This window comes from Mandrillus leucophaeus, unplaced genomic scaffold (assembly GCF_000951045.1).
Source record: "Mandrillus leucophaeus isolate KB7577 unplaced genomic scaffold, Mleu.le_1.0 Scaffold94, whole genome shotgun sequence".
Classification (NCBI taxonomy): Eukaryota; Metazoa; Chordata; class Mammalia; order Primates; family Cercopithecidae; genus Mandrillus; species Mandrillus leucophaeus.
This window is the reverse complement of record NW_012110252.1, coordinates 4,987,624-4,995,219: the sequence shown is the minus strand read 5'-3', so window position 1 is coordinate 4,995,219 and position 7,596 is coordinate 4,987,624. Positions and strand designations below refer to the sequence as shown.

The following is a 7,596-nucleotide window of genomic DNA, read 5'->3' as shown; positions in this document are numbered from 1 at the left end:
AGCCAAGGGACGTTTGAGACAGGCTTTGAACAACCAAAATGAGAAACATGAAATTGGAAAAAGAATTCATAAGTTTAAGAAGGACAATATATGCAGAACATGAGATCCAGTATACATATAATAGGCGTTATTGAAGTAAAAGGAAACAGAACAATAAAAGAAAAAATGTCCAAAGATACAATAAAAGAAACATTTTCTGAACTAAAAATCAATCTGAATATATGTTTTCTTTCATCAATGATGGAACTACTGACAGGGAGAGGGATAAAGTGATGCCCCTGATTATATACGGTTTTAAAGACGAAGCTGAGAAAGCAGGAACGTCTGTAACGAGTGGCCAAACAGTGCTACTCTCCTGGATTGTTTTGGGAGGAGTCACTACAACTACAGGCCAATGAATTTATCATGCCAGACAATACAGTGCCAGGGAAGGGATGTACCAGAGTTCACAAAACCCCTGGGGCCACAAGTAGCAGTGGCTGTGCACCACTGACACTTGTGTCAAATAGCAGTGGCTGGATATTCCTGAAAAAATGAAATAAAATTAAACTAGTGGTCACCCACGAAGATGTAGAGTTGACATACCAAGCAGCAATAATGACACGGTGAAAAATTCCACAGGAAAGCTTCATCATGCACACGTTCGGTGCCCACGCAGCCACAGACATCATGGGCATTAGGATTTGGGGCCATGCGCAGAACCTGACCAAGCAGCAGAGGAATGGATTTTTTGTCATTCACAGTGGCTCCTGTGCTGGCCAAGATGACTGTGATGAGCAATGCCTGTGGCATCGTGTTCAGCCTCATGCATGGAACATGTCCAGAGACAGCAGGAGGCATCCTGATCTGTTTACCACATGAGCAAGCAGCTTGGCTCTGTGCAGAGATAAACTACCCCAAATGCGGTGGAGGCCACCAAGGATGGGTTACTGGGATTGTTGAGAAGGGCAACCATGCAGCTGGAATCATAGACCAACCCTGGATCACTGAGGTTACCCAAATAGCCACTCAAAATGTGAATCCCACACCTGGGGCCACTTCTTAATCTAGACAGAAATAGCTATTTGGTTTTGTTTTAAAATAGATCTATTTCCTTTATCATCACTTCAATTAAAGACTATAAACAACAAAAATCTCATGGTGTCTACACATCTGGTGACCCTAGGTCAATTTGTGAGTGGATACAATTAACAAAATAAAATCCATTGTCTTTTTTTCCTGTTACATTAACTGAAATTGCACCTAATCTTGAGTCAGCTTCTGAGTTGAGAATTATATTGTTACCAGATACTGTTGATTCATTTTGAATTCTCTAGACACTTATCTCTTGCACATAGGTGCTCTCTTTTTAAAAGTGCTTTCACGTAGGACAGACATTACCAATAGCAATGTCAAATAGCAGTTGATGTCTTTTCATTTTATGTATGTTTATCAGGTAAGTCTTATGGTTTTTTAAGTATCTTGAATGGTTTTCTGGAAAGACAGCATTGGTAAGTGGCACATGACAGTATCCCAGTTATAAGAGGGTTATGTGATTACTTCTAGTCTTTGAATTGAAAAGCCTTGTCTTGTCATTCAAGAGTGTCTTACACCCAGGACATTCTCCAGTACAGAATTCGGTTCAACACGGCAAGTACTTCACTGCATGAAAAACATTTTGAAAAATGAAATTGTATTTCTTTTTTTTGTAGCCTTCCTCATATTTACAGTAATACCATTAATGGTTTTCTTTATCGATAGCAAAAAAGGATACTTTTTGCAATGTAATGTAATTAGAGATTTCATAATGCAACAAAGAATTCCCTTCCAAAAGAAGGTTCGCGTATAACACTCATTTACAATTCAATATATAATTATGCAAATAATTTTAAACATAATTAATAATAAAGACTGTTCTATGGATGGTAGTGTTTAATACATTTTATATTTTGTATAGTGATTTCAGGCCTTTTTTCTTAAAAGCAAGAGCTATATTTAGTCTAATTCTTAGCACTGTTTTGTCCTTTGCACTAGTACTTTTTTTGTGCATTTTTTTGTGATCCATGTTAAAAATCTGCATTCCCAAAATTGCAGCTCAGATGTAAGCTTATTATTCAAATAAATATATAATTCTTAAAATTGCTCTTGTTTAATCAGATGCTCTTTTAGTATTATTTTAGAAACATTGAAAGGGTTTTTTGCCTAAAGTACTATTTGCTGGGAGAAACTAGATTTTGGTTTTATAAAACTCTTAAATCTTTCATGGGACCTATATTTTCTTGAATTAAATTTTTACTTCTAGAATAAATAAGCAATCTAAAAAGGTGTTATCTGTGTTACTTAAAAACAGGCTTTCTTATATTTTAACCTACTAAACAATGAGGAGGAATTCCTGTCGTCAAGCGTAAGGGCACTGAATTCTCAGGTGTCTGTCTTCACAAGAGAAGAAGCAGTACATCCTCCAAGTTTCAGACACTTCCTGCTCACAGGCACCAAAGCCACGTGTGTAAACTGATCAACTTCTTGCCAAAGGAAACCACCCCTGGGAAAACGAAGCCCCCTGGAAGAGGCGTTCACTTGGACACACCGTGCTCCAGGAACCAGTGGGCAGCCTTTATACGTGTGTGACCAGACCCCCAGCCATAGGATGGTGTGCAGTACAGAACAGCATGCTATGTAACTGAAACTAACTGGACATTTTACAGGAATTGATAGAGATGTTGGTCGTCAAAAGCTTCAAATCAGTGATCTGCAAAATAAAATGTGTTGGAAATCTCTGAAAGAAAAGAATTTTTTCTTCTACCATATTTTGGAACATTATTCTTCCATTTTAAGTATACATATGTATGTGTGTATAAAAATGTCCAGGAAAATGCCATAACATAATTAGCAGGGAGATATACACATTTAAAGATGTTACCAAACTTCAAGGATCGACCAAAGATTCCTAAGGAGGGGACATCTGGGAAAAGAAAAAGTTCTGTTCAAAAATCAATTTTCTAGAAGAAATGGAATAATATATATACAGTATACACACAAGTATATAACTAAAGACATATAAAATGGTCTAGAGTGATAACATACAAAGCTGATAGCATTAGTTACTTCTTTTTAAACGTACAAAGGTGATAACATTAGTTACTTTTTTAAAAATGTACTGGAATTGGGAAGATAGTCAAAGACATTGATCTTCTTTAAAATTTTAATTTTTAAAATAGAATATGAAATAATATTAATAACCACTACCACAACAAGAATAACAATGATGAAGCAACTTCTACCAAGTTATCAGGACGAGACAGTGTGATCCAAGTTGTTTTTTAAGTAGAAAGGAGCGAACATCATACTCAAATATACAAGGCCTAAACCACCTCATGAAATAATTTTGATAAGCAAAAAATGACTGGAGAAGTCATGACTTTTAAAAAAATTGGTAGTAAGCAGCCAATCTATTATAACATTGTTAGACAATTGTGAAAATGGTTATAGAACAGAATTACATGCTGTAAACCTGAAAAGACAGTGGGGAAGAAATCAGTTTTGTTTTGTTTTTTTTTAATACTCAACTGGACTCAAGAAGGAATATGGTGGGTGAATTCTTACATGTGTAACACTAATAAATGTGAACAATGTCTAAGAATTTAAATTATGCCAAAAAAAGAAATGGGTTTTTGATGGCTTTCTCAGATTAGAGTCTCCCAGAAACTTTGAAGAATCTTTCAGAAAGATTCCAACATTAAACAAACCACAGAACAAGGTAATAGAAAGCTGTTATCAGTTCAGAGATGGTATGGCAGATTATATTATTCTTAAAAAGCATTTATTATTCCCTGTCCCCTACCTGCATATACTACCCCATTTCATTAATGTAGGAATTGACCATGTGACTTTTTTTACTCCATGTGACATTAGCAGACTTGACACAACCAGGGGCTTCCAATGAGATTACAAGGCTGAATCCATTCTCTCCTAGCTCTGCAATTATTATTACAAGAATAACAGGAAGCATATCATCCCTCATCTTTAGTCTCAAAAGTAAAAATAAAATGGGTGTTAAGAGACAGAGAAGACAAGCCACAGACTGGGAGAAAATATTTGCAAAACACACTCACAATAAAGGACTTATATCTAAACTGTATTAAAAACTCACGTTAAAGAAAAACTTATAAGTGAGCAAAAGATCTGAAGACACATCTCAACAAAGATTCACAAGCGACAAATCAGCTAATAAAAGATTCTCAATATATTTCATCAATAGGGAACTGAAAATTAAAACAACAATGAGATTTCTCTACACAGCTATTAGCATAGATCAAAAAAATTGGCAATACCAAATGTTTGCAATGATGAAGAGCAATGGGAACTCTCATCTTCATTGCTGGTGAGAATACAAAAGGCTACAGCCACTTTAGAAGACAGTTTGGTAGTTTCTTACATAGATAACATAGCCTTGCCATGCAATCCAAGAATTGCTTCTAGTCATTTATACTAATGAGTTGAAAATGTATATCTACACAAAAATATGCACACAAAGTTTTATAGTACTTTTATTCATAATCACCCAAAACTGAAAACAGCTAATATGCCCTTCAGCAGGTGAATGGATAAACTGTGGTACATCATATAATGGAATGCCATTCTTCAGTAAAAAGAAACATACTATCAAACTACAAAGGACATAGAGGAATCCTAAATGCATAATGCTAAGTGAAAGAAGCCAGTACAAAAAGGCTACATACTTTAGAATTCCAAGTATATGACATCCTGGAAAGGACAAAACTATATAGACTGTAAAACATTCATTGCTTTCTAGGGGTTTAGAGAAAGAGGAGGAGAGAAGCGCAGGGAATTTTTAGAATGGTAAAATTATTTTGTATAATACTGTAATCATGGCACATGACATTATACATTTATCAAAATTCATAGAATTTTACAACGCAAAGAATGAACCTTCATGTATAACAAATTCGTTAAATTATTTAGGAGGTTGGGGGATCCCAGAAAAGAATGCAGAATATGACAAGAGAATTTAACTGTGTTACAAATGTATGAAACAGCCTCACTGAAGAGGGTTAGGGAGAAAACAGATTGAAGTAGCTTTGGAAACGAGTGGAATTTGTAAGATTAAAGGTGAAAGTTACTGCACGTAAGCACTGTACTCTGGCTAATAAAATTGTTTCCCGTGTGGTATGGATTAACAATTCTGACACTGCTGTATGTGTATACTAATAAGGAACAATTATGTAAATGGATGGTGGATGCTGGTTTTCATTGTTAAACAGAAGATTACAAACAAGAAAGGAAAACTATCCATAGTGACCCATGTGGTAATGAATTAGAGTTAGAGACATACCAATTAATGATTCATTAATTGTACCAAATTGTAACAACTTATGTTTAACTCTTAATACAGATGCACTTCATTACATATAGAAATGTTTATAGATAATTGGACAGATATGGATTAGTATACATCAATATTTCTTTGTTCTGTCAGCCAAGGAAGCCCATAAGAAGTGACACTACAGGAGCGCTGAGCGCACATTGCAGTCAGATCTTGTTTTCTATTTTTCAATAAGGAAACAAGGCCACTTAGAGAAATGATTGATTCTAGGACAGGGGCACGAAATATACAAAATGAGCCTGGAGCATCTTGCAGCCCATTAAGAAAATGCTCAAGGAAAATGCGCACACACACACACACACACACACACACACACACACACACACACACACGGAGGTATGTCAAAGGAACACAAGAGACAAAAGGAAATAGCCAAAATTGGAACAATATAAGCAATGAAATAAATAGTTTTAAACTGTAACCCCAAATATTTTAAAAATCAAAGCGTTTATACTCATATAAATAAATGATTGAATAAATTAACAAGTAGAAGAGAAGAGAAAAAACTGCCTGGAAGAATAACAAATAAGTTATGCAGATACTCTACCCCAAAGGAGGAAGTGCGTAACTCCCCACTCAAGTGCAGGCTGCACATACTGTACCTTGTGGAATCTAGGAAAAGCCTACAGTATGGAAAGCTGGAGGCAGCAAATTTGTAGTAAAGAAACCTGACAAGCACCGCTTCAGCAGACGATTAAGGTAAACAATTATACGATCAACAATCATAAATCATGTTGAGAGTATGTACCCTTGATATCATTTGATGAAAATTGCCCTTTATTTCTGTGATCCTGTGTACCAAAATCCATAACCTCAATCTAATAATGAGAAAAACATTGGAAATATTTCAATACAAGGGCATCCTCCAATATATTAATGCCTGACCAGTACTCAAGACTGTCAAGGTCATTGAAAACAAGGGAAGTCTAAGAAACTGTCACAGCCAGTAGGAGGCTAAAAAGACATGACAACTAAATGTACTATGATATCTCAGATGGGATCCTGGGACAGACAATAGATAATACATAAAACCTAAAGAAATCAAGAAAAATTATGGATATCAGTTAATAGCAACATACCAATATTGATTCATTATCTGTACCAAATGTACTATACTAATATAATACTAGGGGAAATTGTGCAGGAGGAGAGTGGTGTATGTTAGGTCTTGGTGTCATTTCTGTAAATCTGAAACTATGAAGTCTATCGATTTTTTAAAAACATATAAAAACATGGGATAGGCCTGAGTCCAAATCTAAATAAGAAACCTAGCCTAGCCAGATCCATAAGCAGGAGATGAAGTTGTCCATCCAGCCTAAATAAGCTGACTCGCAGAACTCGAAAGGGAATTCTGGAAATTCCTGAAATTTTTGACATAAAGAACACGCAATTTCAACTTTGCTAAATATCACAAAATTGCTCTCCAAAATGGTTCTACTATTTAAACGTTCACCAAATGCATGAGTTTTTATTCACTCCCACTTTTGCTTCCCATTGTCAGCGCAAACATTTTGATTTTGGCTACTCTAACAGGGGAGATATTTTATTTCTTTGAATCTGTATATCACAGATTCCTAGTAAAGGTGGTGGTCATCTTTTATCAATAAATACTCCAGTAAGTATCTCAACAGATAGAACTTAAAAAAAAAATGACTTCTATAGAGGTGTTATGAAATTAACAATAAAGTTAGTTTGAATCAGGATCCAAACAACATCCACATATTACATTTAGATTATGTGTATCACAAGTCTCTCTTAAAATATAATAATTCTTCCTCTTTATGTGCTATTTGTTCTTTTTCTTTAAACAACTAAATCCTTTGTTTTGTGGAATATCTAGGTTTGACTGATTAAAGCATTGTGATGTCATTTAACATGACCCTCCATCCTCATAGTTTTTGTAAACTGGGAGTTAGATCTAGAGGCCTGACTAGATATGGTATTTTTTAAACATTATTTAGTGTCTCTAAATGCTTTCTATTGCCTTACATCAAAAGAAAAATAATGTCGCGTTTGTTCCTCTTTTAGTAATGGAAAGATTTATTAGTGAACTCAGGTCATGTCAGCCTGATCCATCTATTATAAAATTTAACATCTAGTGTTTCTTATCTAACAGTTTTTGCAACTATTAATGACCACTATCTAGACACACTAAGTTTTGCAAATGTGGTTTTCTCTATCATTTCTTCTCATTTATTAGCTGTGATTCTTTT

The 7,596-nt window shown here is 35.0% G+C and overlaps 1 pseudogene; it reads left to right on the top strand.

The window, feature by feature from the left end:
* The first annotated feature begins 221 nt into the window (after window positions 1–221).
* On the top strand, window positions 222–1,045 carry LOC105532222 (annotated as a pseudogene).
* The last annotated feature ends 6,551 nt before the right edge of the window (window positions 1,046–7,596 follow it).